The sequence below is a fragment of the Falco peregrinus genome, chromosome 4 (assembly GCF_023634155.1).
Source record: "Falco peregrinus isolate bFalPer1 chromosome 4, bFalPer1.pri, whole genome shotgun sequence".
Taxonomy (NCBI): Eukaryota; Metazoa; Chordata; class Aves; order Falconiformes; family Falconidae; genus Falco; species Falco peregrinus.
The window spans coordinates 120,929,103-120,953,450 of record NC_073724.1 but is presented as its reverse complement, the minus strand read 5'-3'; the positions used below and the strand labels follow the sequence as shown (position 1 = coordinate 120,953,450).

The 24,348-nt window shown below is 49.1% G+C and overlaps 1 protein-coding gene across 5 annotated transcripts in view; it reads left to right on the top strand.

Moving 5' to 3' along the window:
- The window catches only part of LOC101922861 (glycerophosphodiester phosphodiesterase domain-containing protein 5), a 208,475-nt gene that overhangs the window by 22,137 nt on the left and 161,990 nt on the right, over positions 1–24,348 (top strand). For 2 of the 5 annotated variants that reach the window (XM_027776860.2, XM_027776857.2), the window contains exon 1: positions 13,668–13,876. The gene's annotated coding sequence lies outside the window, so the exon portion shown is untranslated. Of the gene's footprint in view, positions 1–11,488; positions 11,592–12,385; positions 12,501–13,667; positions 13,877–21,666; positions 21,724–23,165; positions 23,306–24,348 lie in introns of those variants that run through there. The other 3 variants (XM_055802250.1, XM_027776858.2, XM_027776859.2) reach the window with 3 other exon arrangements.

The following is a 24,348-nucleotide window of genomic DNA, read 5'->3' as shown; positions in this document are numbered from 1 at the left end:
CTGCTTCTGCTGTGAAAGGAAGACAAGGCTTAGGTGGGCTCACTTTCTGCTTCTTTGTCCCATCCAACTACTTTTGGGGCCAATGTCAGACACACTTGATGGGCAGTAGCAGCCTCCAAGCTTTGTGAAACTGGGTAGGCAGAGTGAAGTTATAAATAATCCATGGGGGAAGGGCTCGAATACAAGCACAACCCTTTACGAGGCACTTGAGAATCCACATGGCAGAAAGCCTCTATGGCCACAGCCTGTCCTGGTTGTGACTCAGTTGTACCATGTGCCCAGAGCATCCCTCATTCTAAAAACAGTCCAAGGACATCTGAAACGTAATGTGCTACTAAACCCATGGTGGAAGAAGAATGCTCTAGAGATGCAGTTGAAAGGATGGTTATACATGGGTAAATCTGGAGGCTTAACCTCCAAGTAAGACACTTTGGAGTTTCTAATTGGGTCATTAATTCAGAAGAGCATAATTAACAGAGTAATTTAACCAGGCATGAAAGCCAAAGGCAGAAAGGTCGCCAAGTGGCTATAAATCATCCTGCTGAAGAAATCCCACTGGGCCAGCTGGCGTTGGCAGCCCAGGTTTGGTGCTGAGCAGGTACCGTGGTGGTCCCAGCTGCAGACCTGTCCCAGCCCCAGGCCTGCCCCCTCAGAGTGGCAGGGAAAGCACCCTGCTGTTTGCTGCTGCATGTGTCTGGGCCTCTTGCTGGTTTCTCCTGGGCTTTTTGAAGCCCATGTGAGACGGGGAAGGAAGGAGTGGGTGGCAAAAGTGGCCTGTGGAGGAGAAGGGTGATGGACCCATTGCTGCAGCTGCTCCGTTGCCCCAGGCCATGCACCGCTGATGCCAGACCATTGCCCAGGACCAAAGGAGCAGAAAAGCTGAATGTGATGTAAATGAACGAGATACAGCCCCGGCCATGGGGAAACTTGAGAGTGGGTGCATGCCTCTGAGATGTGGCAGGGCTGTTCACACTGGCAAAAAGAGGTCCTTGAGGATGCAGTCACTTCTGGGGTGAGGTGCTGCACAGACGAGCAGTGCCCAGCCATGCTGCATCCCTGTCTTTTGCTAACGTCCATCCGTCCACATGAGAAGTGCGGCAGACACCTGGATCCCAACCGCACAAAGACGCTCTCATCATGGGATCTTTTGGGTGAAACACCTGGGATGCTTGCTAAAGCTTATTTTTTTGGTCTGGAAGGGATCACCTTGTTTGTCTGCTCTGACTTACATATGAAATGAGTCAGAGAGCATTGTCCCACACAGCCTGCAATGCCATGGGGAAATATCTTTTTTAGAATGACCAATTCTGTATCTGGATGACCATTTACATTGCAGATCTCTGGGAGAGCAGTCCGCCTCATCCCTGGTGGGTGACTGCAGGTTTCTCTGTCATCTTCCAGCAGGATTTGCAGTGGATGGTCCCAGACTCGAGAGCTTGGCAGCCTTTTTGGTGGTGCTGTTTGCTGCAGAAACCACTGATTTTTATCCTTGTATGGAATAATCATCTCCTGATACCTGTGCTGACATCTCTGATTGGCACGGCCAGGCTCCCTAATTTTACAAGGTCTGTGCTACTACCCTTTGCAGACCCCAAAACAAGGCACTAAGCCTGGCTGTACCCATCCTCTTCCTCACCTCTGCAAATCCTTCTTCCTAAACCTATCCCTGGCCCTTCTTCTCAGCCAGAAGTGCGTGTCCTGCAGGGCAGGTCCCACTGTGTGCCAGCTGATGGTTGGCAACCTGTTCCCATGCTGGGCAGCAACTCCCAGACCAGATCACCTTATCTTATCCCTGTCCAGAAGAAGAGTCCTTGCACTGCCCCAGCCTACACTGGTTTGCCCACCCTGCTGATGTGTCTGCAATGCCCTCTGACGTGTCCTCAAGGCACAGGGGAGGGCGAACAGAGCATCTTCTTCCTCCCACCACCCTGTCTTGGAACGTGTGGGAAGTTCGACACTGCTGGGAGATTGCAATGAGTCAGCATTTGCACATCTGAGTCACTGCAGGGAGGTGCTGGAGAGGAGCGGGGGATGCCCAACCTCATCGGGGGCTGTAAGTGTCCCAGGTAGAAGATCTGTCTGGACACAAATCCCTATTAATGAAACCCATTGAGCTGTCAGGGACAGGTCACCACCTAGCAGGGCTGCTTCTAGCAGGGCCCCCATGGACCAGAAGTGTCACCCCATGAGGAAAGGTATCGCTTGGCCCTGCCTCCATCCAGATCCTTTCAGATGGCCCCCCAGCTCATCATTTGGGAGGTGTGGCACATCCCTACCCATGGCTGCCCTTGCAGACCTGTCCTGGGACACGCCAAGGGGTGCCTCTTGGTAGTTTCACCACACCAAGTCTGGGGAACCACGCCATCCAACAAGCCATACTGCAGGGAGGCCGTGGAGGAATGACTGGCAAGTCCACAAAGCAGGGCTTTTGGGATGTCTTTTGAGTGTAGATAATTCCCAGTCCCCCCACTGATGCAGTTAGTATCATTGGAGGTTTTTTTTAGGTAAAAATGCTCCTGAGCATGTGAAGGCTGCAGGTGTGGGTTAGCTCAGGACTTCATCCCTGACGCTCAAAGCAGGTTTAACATTTAAAGGTGAGAGTTGCAGCACAGGCAGATCATCTGTGCTGGACACCCTTGCTGACACCCCCACAGACAGTCCCTTGATGCTTTAAATCCCAGAAGATCTTTAAATACACATCCCCAAATCATGCTGTCTTGCCAAGCACTTGCTGGCTGTAGGGATGCTCCTCGCAGCCAGCCTGAAGGAGTCCTGGTTATTTTTATCAAGCCCTTGATTTCCTCTCTGCTTTCTTTCAGCTATAAAATGAGAAAAAGAACGAGTCCCTAGGATGGTGACAGGTTCAGGAGGGACAGCGAGGGGGACCCTTCCCTCCACGGGTGCAGTGGGAGCTCGTCCGCACCACAGTGGAGCCAGATTTCTTCCAGAAGATCTTCCTCCCTTCATCCTATCTGGGAGTTAACCTGTTTGCTTTCTTATATGTGGCTTGTCTTTACCCTCTGCTCCTCCTGAGAAGCAGGCCACAGGCAGGACATGGGGGCATGACAGGGGTTCAAACCCCAAGGAGATTTAGGGTGACATTTTTGCTCTTGTCAAATCTCACTACTCCCTTCAGGCTCCCTGTTCTGGCTCAGTTCAGTAACAGAGTGAGGTAGTCCTGGCTTTAGATTTTCACTTTCATTTCCAGCTTCAATGGGATAAATTTCCAGGTCAAAAAGAGCTGGAAGAACTACCCCAGGAGTTTTTCATCTCGGGGTCTCTGCTAGGACCTCCCTTTAACATGAAATGCATTTTCTGTGCTTGCTCAGAGCAGAGGCCATGCAGGGAGTGTGGCCAGAAAAACAGGGGGTCATGCTGGAGTTTCTTTTTTTCTCCACTTAACTCTGAAATGAAAATATATCACAAGCTTGTTTTGGGATTAACAAGGAAAAATTCATCTTGATGGGAACCATCTGTGGCTGGGAGATGCCTGCTGGCTCTCTGCTTTCCACCCAGCACAGAGACGCTGTTATTCGGGGTGTGTTCCTCTCCCAAATATTATTCCTCCCATCCCTCTGCTGATCAGAGGAATCCCAACTATTTAAGGAGGCTTTTGTCTCTGGATGGGCCCAGCATTAAAAAGCAACAGCAGCTCATTACACCTATATAACATAATATTTGCTTTCCTCATTACCACACCGCTGCCTGGCACAGCTTGCTGGTGGCTGCTGGTCTCACTAGCATAAATACTGGAAGCATCTTTGTTGTAACCTTTCCACCCCAGACGTTACCTCATGTTTAAAGCAAATATCTCATGGCCTCTCCGATCTGTCCTGCAAACCAGGAGGGGAAATCTGCCCCAAGGAGCAGAGCTGCCCCTGCTCCACATCTGCTGTGCTGCTGAAAATGGGTGTATTCACACCCATCCCCCCATGGTGTAGGGGCCCGTGGTGATTGCTGGGGTGGCTGCAAGCCCCATGTGGGGTTTGGGGTGGCTGCCAGTGAAATGCAACCACTTCTGGGTTGGAGGATTGGCCATGGGAGGGTGAAGAGGTGTGTTTGCAGCATCAGAAACACCAGACAGCATTCGGAGCAGGAAAAAAGCCTCCTATACCAGGAAGAGGAAGGGAAACTCAAGATGAAAACAGCAGAAGGCAGGGCAGGTCTGGTGCCAGGAGGAGAGGATGAATATGTCTGCTCTCACCATGATTCCAGCAGATGAGGAGGCTGCCTGGCTGAGATGTTTCCCCCTGGGATCAGCTCTTGGCAGGTTGAGCAGGAAGCTGGAATTGAGACGAGATCAACAGGTTCTCCATGCTGCCGGGTCTCCGAGAGCCCTCAGATGGTAGCTACATACCTGACCTGGGATCCACCCTCTGCTGAAGAGCGAGGTGCGGAGCTGAGCTAGCTAGGCATGAAATAGGTCAAAATAAGCACTTTGGGGGCTTTTACAAACCTGGTTCAAAGAAGGATTTTTGTGTGAACCTGACTAAGCTGTGACATCTTCAGAGTGAGTCCAGACCCTGCTCGGGAGATTGCTTGGACTCATTTGCAGAAGCGATGGCAGGATGTGTAGGTCTTGCCTACAGTGCCCTCCTGCTTGTCCCACGAGGACAACCTGCTACATTGAATGTAGGGCCCCCCAAATTATTTTAACCTGCCAGAGCTGAGTTAGCTCATATCTCCTCCATGGAGCCCAGCGTGAGCTGGTTGGCAAAGAGGCTGCTGCTCCCACATCATTGCCTCCTTCCCACTAGGGCTGGCACGACATGTCCCAGTGTCACAGGCACTGGTGGATTTTGCAGTCCGGGGGCTGAAGACAAAATGCCTTCCATCTCTGAGGCTAGCAGAATTCATCTGTAAGACACTGACTTGTCCCCAGAGCTGGGGGGTGCAGCCCACACTCCCACCCAAGGAACGTGGGGCGCTCTGACACTGCTTTGCCCAGCCCTGCTCTGACCATGGGCTGAGAACAGTCATTGCTGCTCTCCTCGGCCAGGCAGCCAGCCCTACCCATCCCACCTGTCTCGCTTCCCTAGGGAACTGTATGATAATTGCTGAAACTCCCTTGAGTTTCATCCTGCCCTGGCACTGCAGGACCTCAGGGACAAGGAGTCCTTGCAGCTAAGTGCTGGCTCAGCCCTGGCCCAACCAGTGTTCCCAGTTCAATGGGACTGTTTTGCTGCTGGTGACCATGAGGAAGTAGCAGGAGCTCTGCCAGCACAGCTTGGGTTGCAGAAGTAAAATTCATGCTGTGCCCAGGTCCTTTGCCTCCTCCTGCTATTTCACACCAGGCTTTGATTTCATCTAGGAGAGCACAGACACTGCCTAAGGACTATGGGCTTGAACACAAAGATATATTTGGGTAGTGGTATGCATAGCACATTAGTGATGCAAATGGAGCAGTGAGGTATTAGGAAAAGCTGTGTGGTCTCAGCTCTTAATGTGCCACTAGAAATCTCCTGGGAAAAGTCTTCATGGAGTATTTGGGGCCAAAGATCTTGAGCTGCTCCAGGAAGGGATGGGCAGCACACGGGCAGTTCTGCCCTTTGACTCACCTCTGGCTATTTTAAGGTGCTCATGCTCTCTCAACGCACATGGCCTCCCGGGCGGCTGCACGCAGGGTCTTGCTCAGTCTTACTGCTGAGCCATAGCTTGGCCAGTTCCCACCACGCAAGTTCTGAGTCCTCCCTGGCTCTAACACGAGCCGCAGGGTCCAACTCTGCAGCTGTGCTCAGACTAGTTTTGTGAGATGAGGGGTGACCCCCTTCATCCATCCCTGCCTTTATCTTTCCTATATGAACTGATTAATCAGCTTTATGCTATCTCTGCAGTAGGTTGTACCACAGCACCAGAAGAGGAGAGTGGTCCTGCTTTTCTAGTAGGTTTTTTTCAGGGATGTTGAACCTTTCGGGTGCACCCAACCTTCAGGCAACATCAGCTCTGACGCTGACCACTCCATTCTGCTTCAGATTGTCTCTGTGAGCCCAGGCCACCCAAATGCTGGCTAGCACAGTGTTCTGTCAGGAGGACTCATCTTTCCAAGATCTTATATTAAGGCCCTGATGGGCCAAATATGCCCCAAAATGCCAAGCTGACTTTAAGCAGAGGAGTGTTTGTGCATAGCTACTGATGCTTGGACAACTGAACTCGGATGCACCCCCCACACACTGTATTTCACCCATCAAAAAGCAATTTACCTTTTAAATTTATATAAACCACTGGAACAGCACCATGTAGGACCACATTATATTGTGACAGGAAGGAAATACATTGCTTCTTTAGTAGAAAGGCGGGGGAAATGGATTTACATAGCATTCTCCAGACAATGAGGTTTTGAACTCTGGGGGTTTTAATTTCAGCATTGTTTGTGCAAACATGCTCCATCACAGACAGATTTAGCTAGAGGCTGTGATGGGTCTTTCAGCCCAGCCTGCAGATAAAGCCCCTGTTATGGGGTCAGCGAACAGAGACCTTCAAACCCTGCGTCTCCGTCCGAGAACACTCTGGGATGGAGGTAATCAGAAAACCAGTGTTCCCCTTTGCCTCGCTGAATAAGAGAGGCTTTGTTCAGGGATGCAGGTCAGGTCTGTGGCAGAGCTGCTTGCAAGAGATTTTATTTCATCTACCTGCAAAGAAGCTATGAGAAAAATGTGGTAGGTTCCTCTTGGTCTGGAGAAATAGAGAGATATCACATGAAGGTGTTTAATATTAACTGGGCTAGGGCAGGTGTGAAAGGTTTGATTGTGTGCCCCTCTCTGTTCATATATAAACATCACCTCCAAAGTCACAATAATGTGGCTAAAGCCTTGCATAGGCTGGAGCAGGTGAAAGTCCTCCCGGAGGGAGCTGCATCGATGATCATTTTTGTCAATAAAGATAGATTTCTGTGCGGCATCAGGGGTGTAAGGCATGAACCCAGACCTTCCCATGCTCGATGATGTGCAGGTGCAAAACAAAGGCCTCATTGAAAGTGTTTGATTAATGTTTTTGGTTAAGAGAAAAGAAGGGGTGGACAGGCAGGGAGCAGAAGGAAGCATTGCAGCTCTGTTTGCACGGGGAAGCTGGCAAGTGGCTCTTGGGAGGATGCTGGGGTTTGCTTTCCAGGATGGATGTGATGGGAGCTCCTCCAGCAAAATCCACGGTGATGCAAGCAAGGTCTGGCCTTCATACTCATCCTCTCCAACTCTTGGGGCCAGATGCTATCAGAATAATTTCTGGTAAAGCTCCTCACGAGGGCAGGAAAATCTTGCTTACACAATGACAAATACATTTCTTTCGTTGCTGTTTCAGTCACCTTTGTTCGGTAAATGAACCACATCTAGGATCTAGAAAATGCTGTTAAACACAGTCATTTTGACTGATTTAGTTCAGAGATGGCTTTACCTATGTGCCCTGAAGTTCTCACAATGTATCCAAACACAGTCCGGCAGTAGGTGGATAGCTATTCCCACCTACAGCTAAATTCGCATTTCAAAAAAGGAATTGCAGGCTTGAAATTGGCTCGGTTGCCACCAATTATATATTCAGGACTGGATTTTCCTCCCTTAAACTACCTTCATTCAGGGAATCACCAGATAGTGGGGAGGATGCTGGTTTAATGGCTTTTAAAAATGGAGGAAAAGGATCCTTGGTGGTGCCTAGATGTCCCCTTCCAGGAGCAAAGGGCTTCAATATGATCTTAATTCATCTCTTTTCATATATGATGTGGTGTGTAACCATCTCAGAGTGGTCTGGCTGCGTCTTCCTGGCCCTTGAGCACTGCGGGCAGAGTTGCAGGACCAAAGACCTGTCCCATCTGTATATTCATCATCTGTGTGATGCTGGTTTGTGTGGCTAGAGGGGAGGAAAAGAGATGGAAGCTGGTACCAAGAGGATGCACGGATGGGTCTTGGGAATGCCGTGCATTTCATCCCAGCGATGAGTGCTGCTGGCTGGGTCGGCGTGCTCAGTCACTTTGGTTTTCTGTCCACCTTCCTCCTTCAAACATCTTCATGTGGACACCAGGTGTACGCTTTCTGCTAACAACATGTAGCTGGCGTCAACAGGCGCGTGTTTCGTGAGCGAGGCCATGTGCAGCCTGTAGGTGGATGGGGAGTGAGATGTCTGGTCTAACTCCCCACCCCTCAGCCGAGCTGGAAGGGGAGCCACTAGTCGAGAATTATATCCAGTATTTATTGTACTGCTTCACTAACTGAACGCAGCCATGAATGTCTCCAGCACTCGTAGGCCTTTGGTAATGGAGGCCGATGTGTGAGGCGGTATGGGATGTTGTACCAAGGCATGCCTTTTTTTAATTCCTCTGTAGCAGACCTGTATTTGTCCTGTGCTTCGTACTAAGAGCGGGAGCTGAGGCTTATAGATGGGTTCGTTACTTCCAATTGTGCATTTAATGTGGGAAAAAATGCAAAGAAATGAAAGGTCAAAAGCTTGGGATACAGGACTGAAACTTGCCACCAGCTCAGCTTTGTGGCAATGGCTGTCCTTCTCAATTAAGATGTCTGTGCAAGATCATGCACCACTTCCCACCTCACCTGCATCCAGGAGGCTGTGGATAGACTGCTCAGACCCGTGTTTCTCCAACCAAGCCTTTTGAAGGGCTGTGGCACTTGCCCAGGAGCTGTTTGCGTAAGACATTGCTATCAGGGCTTCAGATGGAAAGGAGGGCACAGGATGCTCTTCATCCTGAGAAACCCCGATGGAGACAGACATCCCACCTTGCCATTGGGCCACCATCACCACAAAGATTCCTTCTGGCTCCTCCAGATCTTCTCATCTTTCGACAACCACCTTCTCCCCCTCCTCCATCCTTTTGTTGCCTCTTTGCCCATCTGAAGGCAATCAATGCTTCCTGCAACCCACTTGTTTGGACCTTGCTAGCTTTGTCCTTACTCTCTTCTGAGTTCACAGAGTCACTTACTGGGGAAGTTCATACTTTGCTCCTGAGGAATCGACTGGGAGGATGGTGATGGAGAGGGGGATGGGGCTGTGATAGCCAAGGGCATGCCCAAGTGCTGGTTAACCCTTGCCCAGTGCTTGTTCAACTGCCTGTCCAAGGGCTGGACTGCACCTTTCAGTTATGAAAGGAGAGGGACTACCTCATGTGACTGACCTGATAAAACATCTTATGGCCTATTCTGCATTTATTTATATAAAACAGCCTATATTTAAATACCATTCTTGCAGCAGAGGAGCACCTAGTTTGCCATAAAGACATCAAATGGGGAGACTTCTGCTTCTGTTTATCACTTCCCCCAGTCATTTCTCCTAACAGCTGAAAAAATGCTCATTTGTCTTCTCAATTGACTTTGCTGTTGACTTCCAGCCACTCTGTCTATGTGGAGATGTGCTCAGGGCTAATTTTATACTGATGACACGCCACAAAGTATTTTATTCTGATGGTGGGGAAAGGATGCAGGGTGCTGACTGTAATTCTCTCTTCCAGACTGTGCCAGGATAAAATCCGTCCTTTGCTTTTGGATGGTTTTTTTTCATGACTGGACTATCAATATGGCTATACTTTCTCCCCCCGCCGGAAGACTTCACTGCAGTGATCAGGGGAGGCTGAGGGTGGCTGGGGCCTGATTTACCTGCAGCAATAATCCATGTCAGTGACTTTCCTCTTATTTAAGTACATTCATCACATACATACATCAACCGTCCTGAAAGGGTTGCAGGGCTGCTGGTTAACCTACTACAGAGCAGGCAAACACAGCTATTGTGCAAACAGCCAAAGTGTTTCCTGATTTAGCAGACAAATATCTTCATCTCTAGTTGCTGGGTAACATTCACATACTTGCCCTCAATGATCTCTTCAGGGCTCACAAGTCCACCACCGCTCCTGCTGCAGGGACGGGTACCTTGCACGGGCTTGTTGGGGCAGACTGGTGAGCGAATAAAATGTGAAGGAGAGGTTGAAATACAGAGGATGGAACAGCAAAAGAGTTCTGCAAGTTCTCCCTGTAAATGTTATTATGGTAAAATAATTGTGCCTAAGGGGATGCTTTGCAATCAACACCCTCCTTACACTTATTACAGGCACAAAGGCCTGGGAGAAAGAGTTAGGAAAAAGCACCTTAATGAAAGTATTTGCAGCACAAACACAGGAAAGCGCAGATCTCCCTCCTGTTTGCCCTGCATTCCCTGAGTGTTTGCATGGGCAAAACAATAGCGTGTCCCTTACCATGCTTCCTTCCCCTCCCCAAGGCTGGTCAGATTCTGCTGGCTCTGGGGCAGCCGCGATGGGGATTTGCCTCCCGCTGGCTCCGCTGCCAGGCACGGGCAGGCAGGCAGACAGACAGACCTACACGTCTTGGCTCGCTTCCTGCCGGACGGCTTCTAGATAAATTTGGCCTTGCTTTTTTCATGCTTCATTTTCTTCTCCTGCAAAATGGAGACAGTATGGCAAATCTCCGAGCCTTGCTCAGTGCCCTCCATCCAGATGTGGCATCGTCAATTAATTGGATGTTTGTTCCTTGCTCTTCCCCATAAAGCCAGCCATGGAGGAATCCGCTGTGCTTTCACCGTACCCTGTCTTGTTTCCCAAACCTTGCTGTTGCTACCCTGCCACCCCTCAGCACAGCAGCAAAAGCTAAAAAGCAACATCCTAAGTGTTCTGGCATATCGGGGAGGAGCAAGGTACCCTGTGACACTAAAAAAGATCCATGGCTGGGTCACCAGAAGGGCTCAGGCAAGTGTTTCTCCAGCAAAGACTTCCCTCCTGTGAGCCTGGAAAGGGGAAGAGGGTTTTTTCTCTACTTACGGAGGGGATGAATTCCGTGGAGGAGGGTGATGCTGCAGTTGAGGACACTTTACCCCCTTCCCTTCATTCCCACTCCCGCAGGAAACTGCAGCATCTCCTTCACCCAAAATACCAAAGTGCCGCCTCCTCTAAGACTTTGCACGTGATGCCCTTCTGCATCGCCAGATCCCCAGTCTCGTATTTCCCTGCCAGAAAAGAAAAATTTCCCTTCTGGACCGATTTTTCCTTCCCATAAGCGTATAATGAAACGCTTTCAGGATGTGGTGTGAAATCTGCCTACGCCTGAAACTCACCCCTGGTTTAAAGCATCAGCGCTGAGACGGGTCCTAATGGAGCAGCTTAAATAAAAAGTGACTGCACACAGGAGTTCAAAGGATTTTAATGAGGGTGTTGTAGGTGCATCATTTTGAAATGAATGTGGCTGGGGACATACGGTGAGGAATGGGCACAGCAGAAATCCTAGCTGTGCCGAAGGGAGATACTTAAAAGAGTTTTGAGCATTCAAGACTCTAAGCATGGGATAAGGAACTTTTATAAATCTGAAAACAACTTTCCCAATCCAAAATTGCATCTATTTTCCTAGAAGCTGTCTCAAAATTTGCATGAAATTTCCTTCCGTTGGCTGCTCCGTGACTTTTTTTTGACATTGCACAGCCTTTAGCAGCCAAAGTGCTGCTAGCAGCAGGGGAAGGATGGTCTTTGTGCTCTTCATTCCTCTTTTCACAGCTGCTTGGAGGTGGCTTGAAAAGGAAACCTTCCCCAGCCCTGCATCCCCGGCGGGAGCCTGTGTCCAATTCAGATGGCCGAGTCGAAGAAATATGCTGAAAATGTGCGTACTCTGATTCTTTTTGGAGGCATTTTCCTCAGCAAATGGATGCTTAAAAAGCAAATTGCTGGCTGACGTTAGGAGCAGCTGCAGTGTTTCTGGAACCTCACAAGTTAGAAGAGTATTTTCTCCCGGTGCCAGAAGAAAATATTTTTCCCTTTATATTACAAATGGCTGAACTCTTTCTGCTGAAATTAAAAGGAGACCATCCCTAGGCAGACACCCAAGCATGTAAAATGTCATCCCCACTGTTTAAAGTCTGGCAAAGTCACAAGGATCTACAGTCACGACTTTATATGCCTCGAAATACCTGCATCTGCCCTGTACCCTGCTGCACAGCCACCCGCGAGCCTGCAGGAAAACACAGCCTAAAGCTGTGGACCCAGCAACCAGGCAGCAAATAAAATGCTCCCACAGGATATATTTTCATCAGGATTTAAAATAATCACAGCTCTAAGGGACTTCTGATTTTGAAATGCCTGCCGTCAGCAGTACTGTAAGGAACGGTGTTTGGCAAACAGCTACCAGGACCGCTGCCCGTAACGCTGCCTGTAACGCAGCCCATATCTCTTCTGCTGGGGCTGAGGCTCGTCACTTTGGATCAGACTTTATATTCTGATTTTTTGCCTCCAGTCTTTTCCTGCAGGCAAGGTTTCCCTGCTAGTGGGTGCAGCTTCTTGGTTTATTTCTGCACTCCTTAGGAAAAGAGACAGTTGCTAGTGAGCCATAGGTGTTGTTTGTCTCGGTAAAGATGAGCCTGGCATCTGTCTCACACTTGCTTGTTATTTTGACAGCAGATCTCCTCCTTTTGCACCATTTGGACCGTGCACTCCTCCGGAGCTGGCTCTGAGCGTGGGCCAACATGGTGGAAAATGGCCAATTTGCAGAAAGAAAGAGATCTGTTGCTCTCAGGTGAGTATTTTGCCACCCTGCATCAAGAAAGGCAGGAAGTTGACAGCAAAGATACAGTTCAGTTTTTGTCCACGGTGCCGGGCAGCCCTGGACATCCTTCTCGCCCTGATTCACCCACACTGTTGAAGTGTGTAGAAAACAAGTTCTGAGCACGGTGTAGACACATCAGCGCTCATCCTTTCCCCAGACTGGTACAACTTGAGGATGCTACTCCAGGATGGCCATAGTGTGTAGGTCAGGTCCAGGGAACCCGTCCATGGTGCACCTACATGCTTGGGAGATGGGGATCTAATATAAGACCAAGTGCAAGTGATGAAAATGGAGAGAAAAATAAATGGTGGGTGAGTTGGGAAGGGCACATTTACAGGAGCAGGAGTAATCTGTCCCTGATGCTTTTCACCCTCCTCTGTCCTCTCACACGAGAACACCCTGCTGCGCAAAGCATCCCTCCTAGCAGGCTTTGAGACATGATTGCCTTCGATATAAATACCAAGAAACCGAAATATGAATGATGTATTTTCCCTTGTGACTCCACTCCTGGCTGCCAAGCAGGGATTTACTGGTGCCCAGTTAACAGCAGCCCGGGGTGCACAGGGCCATGCGTTTGCTCTAACTTGCAGAGGTTTTCCAGGCTGGCTTTGTATTTTAGCTACACTCTGTGTGTGTGTACGTACATGTTGCTCCCCGGGCTGGACAATTTCCAGACATCCCAGTTCACGGGAGGAAGATGAAGGTGATGTGTGGCGATGATGCGTGATGAAGCTGAGGGGTCGCTGCCCTTTTTGGGGCTCAGCCTTTCCAGACCCCACAGTGCAGTGCCAAGCCCTGCCTCCCCAGCAGAGCCCAGGTTTGGGGCAGCACCGGGAGGGGGGGCATGTATTTTCCCTTGGCAGGGGTGCCCCAACCTTCCTATTAGCAGGGGACCCCCCAAACCAGACCCCATGGGGCACCCCACGGCGGGGGGTGTTGCTGCCAGTCGGGTGCATCTCCGCAGGGACACACCGCCCCTCCAAAAAAAACCCCCACCAACCAACCAACCCAACAAAACCCAAACGCAGAGGGGCTCCAAGCCTTCGGGTGCAGCCTGCCTCCTGCCTCCTCTTCCTCCCGCCGCCGCCGCCGCTGCCCGGGGCGGAGCCGCCCGCCCCAGCCCCCGCCCCTCTCCCGGGAGCGGGCGGCGGAGCCGAGCCGAGCCGGGCTGCGGGGACGGGGACGGGGACAGGGTGGTGGCACCTCCGTCTTCCCTCCCGGCCCTTCGGGGTGCCCCCATCCAACCCTCTGCCAGGGGACGGCGGCAGCGGGGAGCATCGCTCGGCGGGGCAGCGGTCCCCCTCCCTCGGGACTTGGCGACCTGGAGGATTTCCCAGAGGCAGCAGGTAAAGGGTTGGACTGGTTGGACTGGAAGGAGCGGGTGGCCTTTTGCACCCCCCTCCCGTCCCTGCCTGCCCGGCGAGGGGGGGTGCCGGGTGCCCCGGAGGAGGGGGGAGATGCTGAGCCGTGGGGGTGGGGGGGTGTGTCGGGTGTGTGACAGATACGCCGGGTTTGACCCCCAAAGGGTGACTGTTGTCTAGAAAGGTGTTTCCCCCAGAAGGTGTTTCTGTGCCCTCCGTTCCCCCCCAAAACAGTGTGTGCCCCCCCCATGGGTGGCTCACCTGGAGCATCCCAAGCAAAGCTGGGATGTGATGGGGTACTACCCTGTGGTGGGGGCCATGGGTGGGCACCCAAGTGGGAAGAGGTCCCACCATAACCTCCGGGGTCTCCAGGACACCCCCCCGCCGGCAGTTGGCAGGGTGTGGATCTGGTCACCCCCTTTTCTCCTTTAGGCCCTACTGGTTTTACAGGTAACGCTTCATTTTTATACACCACTCTCCGAATAATGACATCTGCAGTGTCCCACTCCCCCGGGGTTGTCCGACACCATAAAATCCTGAGGCAGCAAAATCCCAAGAGGGATTTATTGCCGCTAGCTCGGCTGGAGGAGTACCCTGCACCCGGCCAGCACCCAAACTCTCCTAGCACCCTCTGAGAATGCAATAGCGATACCCTGTATGGCTCCTGTTAAGGACCCTGAGAAAGATTGAACGTGGAGGGTATTATTTTGTCTTGATGCTTGGCAAAGAAATTGCTTGAAAAAAGGAGTAATTCAGGGAAAAAGTGGGAAAAATTTAATCTCATGGCTGTTTTATTGAAGCTCCCTCCCAAGTCCCGTATATTCACCGCCTAGAAAACTGGGCATTGAGGACTTGCAGTGGAAATGTGAGCCTTCCTCTGGAAAAGGTCTGTTGTAGCAATTCCTGATGTTGAAGCTGTGAAATTTCACCCCTGGCAAGATGGAAATGGGGATTCTTCAGCCAGAAAAAACCTGGCTTTGTCAAACTGGCCGTGCTTTGGGGTTTCAGGGGTGGGTCTGTACAGCCACTATTATTACTTGTAATCGTGTTGGCTTAAGGGTTATTTTGGGGCTGGAAAGGGATTATGGATAGATGATCGGAAAGTTGTGACCACACTGCATGTGAAATTAAAAAAAAAAAAAAAAAATTATGGTTCTTTTTGCTGGGTCTTTGTCCCTGTACGAGGGAAAACGAGTGCTCGCTCAGTACGCCCGTACAGGTTTTTCTCCGTTAGAAAGTTACGCCATGCATGAGGAACGTTAAAGCCGACTACGCCGTTCGGATGCTGTATTCTCCTCAGGGTGCTCCCAGCTGCCAGGAAATTTAGACTGTTGCTTATTAGTGAGCAAAAGTTAGACCAGTGTTTGTTTTTTAAGAGCTTTTTGGGGTTTGGATCACACAAGGATGCAGGATAAATGCCTTCTACCTTCTTTCCTTCTTATAAATTGCTAGCTTGCACTTGGCAGGTGTGGCTGGGGAAAAGCTGAAGTAAATGGATTTCCTGCCTTGCATTTTGTCTGGCATGTCATCAGATTGCTATGGAAAGCGGCCCATTAATGCATTATACAGCCTTTACCCACCTGAGCAGGGATGCATCCTGAATCCTTAAAGCCTGCTATTTTAACATGTTTACCTCTGTCAAGACTTGAAGCGTCTTCACGCCGATATCCCAGCAATATTTAGTTGCGGAATATTTCTCTCTGATACAGAAGGTGCTTCTTCAATGGCAAATACAAGCTCTGCTTCGAGGCAGAGTTAATTTTAGAGTGGGTGTCTCTGTCAAGCTGTACTTTTTCTATTAAATAAGCATGTTCTGCACGTTATGCTCTTCCCTGCAATGAATTCTGTAGAAGGTGAAGCATGACTGATGTTTGTCTTGTGTGTTGACAGCGAGCAGCACAAAGAAAATGAGTTCTGGTTAGATCAATTTATTTGGTGTTGGGTTGTAGATTCATAAACTGCTGCCTTGGAATTAATGATAAAGGTTTTAGATTTTGCAAGGCAACAAATTGCTTTGATGAACCAGGAAGATTATAATGAGATACTGAACCAGCTGCAAGGGCTGGGGACCGTTTGTTGTACTTTTATCCATAAACTGCCATGTGTTTGTTTGATCTCAAGTAGCTGCATTAAAATTGCCATGGTGTTTCACACTGCTCAATGCCAAAATCAGTATATTTAGGTGGTTTTGGTGTGTTTTTTTGTTTTTGTTTTTTGTTTTATATGGGTTACAGTAACTCACGGTTGCAAATGATGTTGTAGGTTGAGGTCAGGATGCACTGGTAGCAGGTGGCTCATTCACCTTGTTGTTTGCTTGGAGGCACTTTGATGCTCACAGGTGGTGGAAGTTAGATCTCAGTCCCCTTTTAACTGACACACCTATGGGCAATGTTGTCCTTTAACTTGCTTTGTAAGTCCTAACAAGGGTAAAGATGAAAGGGTATGGTTGCACCTTTGAAACACTCGTGGCATTGCTGCCCTACAGCCACAGGCTGGTGTGTGAGGGTGTGGTTATCGCTGACATTGAGTGCTGGGGTTGGATGTGGATGGGCACTTGGGGCTCCTTCTAAGAGCAGCTTTTCTACAAACACAGGGCGTAGAAATATGCTTTCCCTGGAGGCTGTGATGCTGGTTTGAAACTCCTTTTTCTTGAGAAGCTGTAGCCAGAGGGGCCATGCTCCTGTCCAAAAGCCTTTTAGTGAGATGCTTTGCACCTTCTTGCTGATACTGAGATGAAGTGATGGGACCCACCTGGTGCAGCCACTTGGCTGTGGCCATAAAAAGGCTTCGTTAGGTTGCAGTAGCTGATAATTACATTTCAAGGGGACCACATGGTGGTAGTTCACTCTCGTGCAGAAAAAGCAAGCGCTGCTGGTGTGAGGAGGCTGTAGCTGCTCTCGGCTTTGTTGGTGTTAACTGTGGTTGTTGTGGGGTGAGTGGTGTCTCAGCTTTTCTCCTTGTAGTAGGGCATTTGCTCAGGGCTGCTGCTCTTCTAAAATCGTACTGATGAGCTGGGTGTGAAGCTGAGCAGTTCCTTCTGCTCAGGAGAGGGCAGTGTCACACCAACGCGCTTTTCCTTGCCCATGCTGAAATAGCTGTGGAGATGACAACTTTTGCCCATCCAGGGATTCAGGAGGGTCTTGGCGGGGGGCAATATCCGGTGTGGGTGTGGGACCCAGGCACCTAATTCTGCTGCCCTTCTTCCTCAAGCAAAATGTTCCCCTTCTAGCTGTGCTCTCTGGTGGCTTTCCCATGTCTGAATATGCTGCTGGTGTTTAACAGACCTTTGTAAGAATATCCTAAGCGTGATGCTGGGAAAAGGGATTTAAAAGACTGTTTATAGCAGTTGCTTTTGCCTGCTAGCCTCTCTATAAACAGTGATTAGATACAGCTACTTTGATGCATGTCTTGACTTTCAAAAAAAAAAAATATGCAAACCCTTGTGCAGTGGTGTCTGGCACTGCTGCTTTTTCCTCTTTTGCTGTCCACTGTGTTCTCCTCACTTCCTTCAAAAATACCCACAGATACTGGCAGGGCAACTGCCTGAACATTTGGTTAAATAGTCTGTCATTGCTCAATAACCTGAAAAAAGGGCCTTGTTTTTATATGTAATTAAATATTTGTATAAAATTTCTGCCAAGGAGTGGTTTCAAGGTACAGAGTGTTCCCCTGAAGGGTATTAAAACAAGGACCTTCTTGGGTGGCAACTGGAAATTTTTCTGTGATCATGCCTATCTCGACACATCGTGTGTTTTCACATGCTGAATCTATTACACGTTGTGACTGAGATCTGTCTCTTTTGCCTGCCTGGTCTTTGGGCAGGATCAACTTTATGAAAAATGTTTCTTTTGTGAATATATTTTTGCACCGGTGGATTTTTTTTGGGAGGGGATTGTGGCTCTTGATCCATGTAGTGCTAAAGTGAGCTGGTGTTTTTGGTTTTGGTTTTTTTTTCTGCTGGTTGAAGGGTGGGATGGGGATAGGAGGGAGGCAGATGGCACCTTTCCTGGGGTGATGTGCAAATCTGGGCACCAGCTCAGTCACCGGGCCCACATGTCTGTGCAGTCCTGCTGGTGGCTAATCCCTTCCTTGGAAATAGCTCTTACTGGTTTTAATGTAATTCCTTAGTCATAACAAAACTGAATCCTCCTGCTCTCTAACCACTGTTGTCTGTGTCGCTGACTGCTCGGGAGCCAGGCTTTGCCTGGTGCTTGGGGTCCGGGCTGCTGGATCCCAGAGGGCTTGGAGGTGATGGACTGTGAGCTTATGCTGCTCTTGTCTGGAAATGCTCAAAATAATCTGTTTCACTTTCAGATTTACCGTGTGGCACTGTGCGAAAGCAGCTTCTATCTTACACTTTTCCCCTTAAAGCAAGCTTGCCTTTTATTTATTTCTTATAATCCTGCAATTTCTCTTAAAACTCTGCTGTAACTTGTAAAATCTCTTTATAAATGTCTGGTCCCTGCATTTTGCTTACCTCCCCCCTCCTTGGCGAGCTGAAATGAAACTTCTCCCTCACCCAGCCTGAGGTTAGATGCACAGTGCAGAAATATTCCGGTTGCCTGCTGTTTTTAGCTGCACCAATTTTCAGGCTCACACTTGCACAGGTAGCTCAGGAAGCATCTTGCATTGGCCTTAAATAGCACAAGGTGAAGACCAGAGTTTTCTTTAATAGGTATTTTGGGTGTAGCATTTAAAAAGATGTAGCGGACTGGCTGTACCCTTCGATGTCCAAGCATTCTTCTGAGCCATTCTAATAGATTATATCTTGGGCCACTTATTTGATGAATCTCTTGAGTTGACAGTCACCTAATCATAAAGCAAATTGCCTGAGTCTAAAACCAAATCAGTGGTCTGATTGCCTACTGCAGAACTGCAGCAAAACAAATGTATTAAATTTTCAGATTGCAGATGGCTACAGCCCCATGGCTAGCAGTTGGGACTTGGTACCTGAAGGTTGTGGGGTGGCAGGGTGATGTTCTGGGGGCTCCACGGGGTAGTCAGGAAGTAGGTCTAATCCTGGGGCAGGTCACTTAACAGCTTGGAGAGGATTTGGAGCTTGTGTCTAGGCTTGCTGTCCTACTAAATTCTCTAGGACCTTGCCAGGAGGAGGGCAGAAACCTGGTGTTAAGGGGCAGGCTTGGCCTTTCCAAGGTGTCTCTTGTGGGTGACTCCATCTGAAACCCATGTGCTGACTGCAGGGCTGTTTTCTGAGCAAAACCTTGGAGAGTGGTGGTAAAACTGGGATGTATTCAGGGCTATGCCTCAAGTTCCCTTGCTGTGCCCAGCCCTTCTCCATCACGCTGCCAAGGGGCAAGATGGGGCTGGGGGCTTCCCAGATCAAGTTAAGTGGAGGTGCTCCTGGTGCCCAGACCTGGTCTCTGAAAGGGACAGGGAGGGCCTGGGCTTGTTTACAGCGATCTACCACAGTGGTGAGGTCACCCTGTGATATTTAGGTGGATTTTTTTTGTGTGTGTTTTTTGGGTTTGGTTGGGGTTTTTTTGCCAAGAGGTAATTAATGCTTTCCTTGGGATTAAAATGTTTCCTTTGTGTCTCAGCTGTTAATGTAGTTAAGGAGTCATCCAACCCTTTGACCTTTGAGACAAAAAAGGCTTTTTTTGAGAAGAAGAGTAAAACCAGTGTGTCTTTCTTGCCCCACTACTTTCTTGTATGAAGAAGCCCCATAAAGAAGTTTCCTGAGGCTGTCAAGTAGGTGATGTGTTGTAGGCAGTCGCCTGTTCCAGCAGTGATTGTTTGCGGGTCTTGTGGGAATCTCGGTGCCAATCTACCTACTAATTATTTATGTCTCTTGTCTATGAGACCTTAAACTATCAAACCTATTGCTGTTTGATACCCAGCAAACAGGCAGCACTCGTGTCCTGCTCTGGGTGTCCAGGCAGAAATCCAGCTGCCTGATTTGCTCCATTTCTCTCCAGCTTTTTGGGCTGTGATTTCCCCATCCCTGGCCGAGAACTGACTGTTTGAGCTTAAGAGATCTGCGCTATAGTAATGGCTGAACAGTCCTTGTAACCTGTGGATGGTTTTGAGCTTGTTGGGGGCCCTGGAAACTGTCAGGCCAAGAGGTAAGGCAAGACCTATGGCTTCTCAAAATGTTATTTTTAGATGCATTCCTGTTCATATGCAAATTATGTTTATCATAAAGGATTGCTCTGCACTTAGTACACTGAACTTCTAAGCCCCACTTTCCAGCTTTTACAAGGAAATCAAAATGCCTGCCAAAACCAGATGTATTATGCTCACAGGCTCAGTCCTATGAGCTCCTGAGCCACTTATAATGTTGCATTTGATGCTCTGTAAATATATAATGGTGGGTGGCTCTAATTTTAGGGGTGGTTTACCCCCCCTGCTTGGGCTTTGGCATTAGCTTCAGAAGTTGCTGGTGTCTGACAGCCTGCAAGCTTTGTGCAGTTGTGCTTGTCTTCTCCTCTGTTTCTGCTCCTGCCCAAAATCTGGAGGCAGAATCAGTGTTAGAAATGAAGCAGCTAAACTCATATTTAGCACTGAGTTAATCACTGAAATGCAGAGTGCTTGCAGTCCTCATTAAAAGCCTAATTTAAAGTGCAAGGTTGACAGCTCGGCTGGAGATACTTTCCCTTATCACAAGTATTTCCTAATCTGTCTCCTTTGCATCAGGGTGGCTTTTTTTGTTTGGATCTCTTGCTCTTGGAGAGGTGTATGTTAAAGGAATGCAGTGTACTTGTGGGTAAGACAGCTGTGTATGCTAAAATGTTAATGTGGTGGGAATAAGCATGCTCTGGTGTCCCTTATGCTGGCAGGCAAGCATTTGTGCCTCGCAAGGTCACACCGCTGCATAGATGCGTGTTCCCGAAACGCAAACAGTGCAGGTTCTCCTTATACAGTTTTGCTTTGCAAAGAAAAATAAAGCTGCTTGTTGGATTATAGCAGTAAAGCTGTTGTCCCTGAAAGCATGGGCAGGAGCGGTGCGGCTGAAGGCCAACATCTGAAGAAATGTCCTTCCTTGCGTTTGTACCCAGGCAAGTGTCAGGCCTGCAGTGTGCTGTGGTTTCTGCTCTGGTCCTGAGCTTGCATGGGGTGTGAGGAGTAACGTGGGCAACAAGGAGCTCAAAATTTGCTCTGTGGTTTGCTAGACCCCTTGAGCTGGAAGGGACTCTCTTGGGTGCAAGGGGGTCTTTGTACCTTTTGTGCAACCCAGTCCTGAAAAGCCTCTGGGGAGGGTGGGCATCTCTCCTGCTGTCACAGGAGCTGTGGTGGAGGCAGTAACCTGTTCAGCTTCCTCAATGTTGTCAATGGGACCAGCACATATAATTTGGAGCCTTTAAAAATAAAAAACAGTCCACCCAGTGCACCTTGCATTTGATGACAAGGATTTAGCATCTACCAACCTTTTTCATCTGCTTCATTTAAGGCTAAAGTCTTCAACTGAAGCAAGCTGGAAGCTGTGAGCATTGTCTGAAGGGAGATGGATGTATCACAGCTCCGTTAACCTGATGTAGTTTGGAAAATTGCTCTCCCAGTGGAAGGATGAGAGTGTTAGGGAGGAGGTGGGGGGTGTTGCCAGCGGGGATGTAACCAGTACGGGGAACCTGGGTGCAATGCTATCCTTGCAGTACCCCAGAGTCTTGTGAAGCCATCATGCCTGCTGGCACCTGTGAGGTTTGGGCCCATGCTTGGTACCCGCTTGGAGAGCGGCACAGACCAGTATCTTTCTCTGGGCAGTGAAGAAGACCACAAAGAAGCTGTTTAATAGTCTTTTTTTTTTTTTTTTTTTAAAGGCATAAAAAACATGGCAGGAACCCACACAACCACTTGCCATAGCTCGATGGGTACTGGTGAGTGATCCCATGTGGACTAATGAAGTAGATGGGAGACCCCAGCACAGGGCAGAACACCCTGCCAGACACTGGGGGAAGTGGGAGGCTTTTACTGTGTTGGTTTTGGGGGGTGTTTTTTTTGTTGTTGTTGTTGGGTTTTGGTTTTTTGGGTTGGTTTTTTCCTCTCCAGGGGAGATTAAAATAAATGGCCTCTGGCTAGGAGTTGTCAGAGCTCTTGGGGAAATATGTGTACGTAGAGCAAATCTGAATGTACCTATTTGTCTTCTCCAAAAAGAAAGACAGGGTGCAAGCTGTGGATCTCAAATGCAAGGGTTTCCAGCCTTCAAAACCTGCTCTGTTGTGCTGCTCCTCTGCTGGGTCTGTTGTGCAATTCTAGCTCCACCAAATGTTGCTGCTGGCTGGGAATGCTGTTTGTTAGGGCTCACCTTTGTGGAGGTGTTGCAAACAGCTTGCCTGCTGCAGTCCATCTGCCAGACTGGGAAAGCTTTGGTGCACACTGATCTTGAACCATGCTTGGCTGAATACCAACATACTGGGAAGCCTTAATGATGCTGGTGACCTGCCTCAGTGTCACCTGGAGCAGCGGGGTGAGAAATGCCTTGGCTGGTGGATGGGCCCTTCTGGTCAAGGGTGAGAGGTGTGATGAGCGAGGTTGGCTGGTTAATAGCAAGGCTGGATTTGAGCGGGTGCCTGAAGGCAAAGGTTCCTGCTGGGCTGAAAACCCTTTATGGTTGTCATCTTGATGTGCTTGATACCACTGTATTACAGTGGGAATGTCATGAGTTAGCAGGGATGAAGCCTGTGAGTTTATTGGGAAGCTGTAACCTGATGTCCAGACTTTCTTAGAGGTGTCCTGTTGTGAACAGCTATAGATCCACTTCTAAGAGCAGAATAAGCTTAAACAGGGAGGGTGGGGGGAGGCTCTCTGTATTTCTAAAAGTGTCAGCTTGTAATGTTAAAACCCTCCTGTTGTGAGAGTCCTTAAATCTAAGCTTCTGGGGTAATAGTTGGGTTGTACTGAGTGCTGTATTGGACCCGTGAGACAATCACTGTTGCTTTCTTGGCTTCTTCCCCCCAGCTCATGGTAAACACTGGCTTTTTCCCTATTTTCTTGAACTTTGTAGCTCAGCTGCATGTTCCCTGGGGGGACATATCTGGGCCACTGGCTTAAGGTCTGGAGTCCGCTCCTCTCCTTGAGCAATTTGTGGGCTGGATGTAGGGCTGTTCTCGCTGGGGGCTATGGAGCTTTCGAGGGTATGTGAGGTGAGGAGCAGGGAGCCCCCGAGGTCATGAGCTTGGGCAGAGTCAAAAGATGACATGTCCACTCGTATTTCTGCACCTTCTCTTCCCAGGCATTACGTGCTTCTCTATCTCTGCTGATATTTGCAGTAGCGATAAGAAAGGCTCTGTAACAAGTGTGCTCTGTGGCAGATAAAACTTACTGTGCGCAAGAGCTGTTCCAGCTGAGAGCTTATCAGCACTATTAAAACCTTAATGGTCAGCAAGGCTTGAGAGATGTGGGTGTTTCGGGTCTTCTAGCAGTACAGAGACATCTAACAAAGAATTGTGCTGCTGCTCTGTAAGTCTCTCTCAAATGTGTTGTGTTTTTTTTAAAAGGAAGTAGAAAATTTGGGGATTGAGGCTTGTAAACTGGTCAAGCATGTGCCTTAAATGCAGCTGGCTGCTTACGGTATGTTTGTGCATGTAATGAGCTGACTGATGCTTAATGAAGGCGGTAGCTGGTCTCAGTGTGGACTGAATTAAATTGAGGGAGGCACTTGCTCACACCTCACCAGGCTGCTCTTTGCTTGGAGAAAGTGCTCCTGGAGCTCTTGTGCAGCCATTGAATGTTTGTGCAGGGAGGACAGTTGTCCTAGCTTGGCTTGGTGCTCTTTCAGGGCACTGATCTCTGAAGGGGTGGTGAAAACGTGGGTTGAAGCTGGTAAAGGGTGCAGTGGTGTAGACCTGGGCCAGGAATCACCTGGCTCCCACCTTGATTTGGAAGCACACAATTCCCAGGAGCTCCCATGTGTTGCTTGAATGTGCTGAGATGAGTGTGTGGGGAATGAGTGTGGGCATGTGTTGTCCCCCTCAAATCTGGGCACCTGGCTCCATGCTTATGCAGACATCTCCATCCTCATGGGATCCGCAACTTGCAGTGTCCTCCAGAGGATAGGTGCCCACAGCTTCTCTCTAAAAATGGGAATAGTGTTTATTTTCTTGTGCTAAGCTCAGAGAGACATATGGTGATACCTGCTTTATGGGAGAATGGTGTGATCAGAACAGCTGTGTAGAAATTTCCTTTTCCTTTTGGCATGAAGAAATGAAAATGTTCATCTCCAGCCTCTGTAAAAACTCCTTCCCCAGGAGGGATGGAGCCTGGAGGTTTAAACCAGACAGCCAAGAACAAGTCAAGGCCCTGAAAAGGGAACCTGATTCTTTGAATGCTCCTACTAGGAAGTAGAGCCAGGGTGGGAAGGCACTTTCCTTGTTTGTTTCCTTGTTGTTCATGACTCCTGCCAGCGATGCCACAGATGTACAGAAAGTCATGGGAGGGTCAAACGTGAGGTTCACCTGCTGTTGGTCATGGCAGGAAGGTCACTCTTAGGCTGCCGTCCTGTT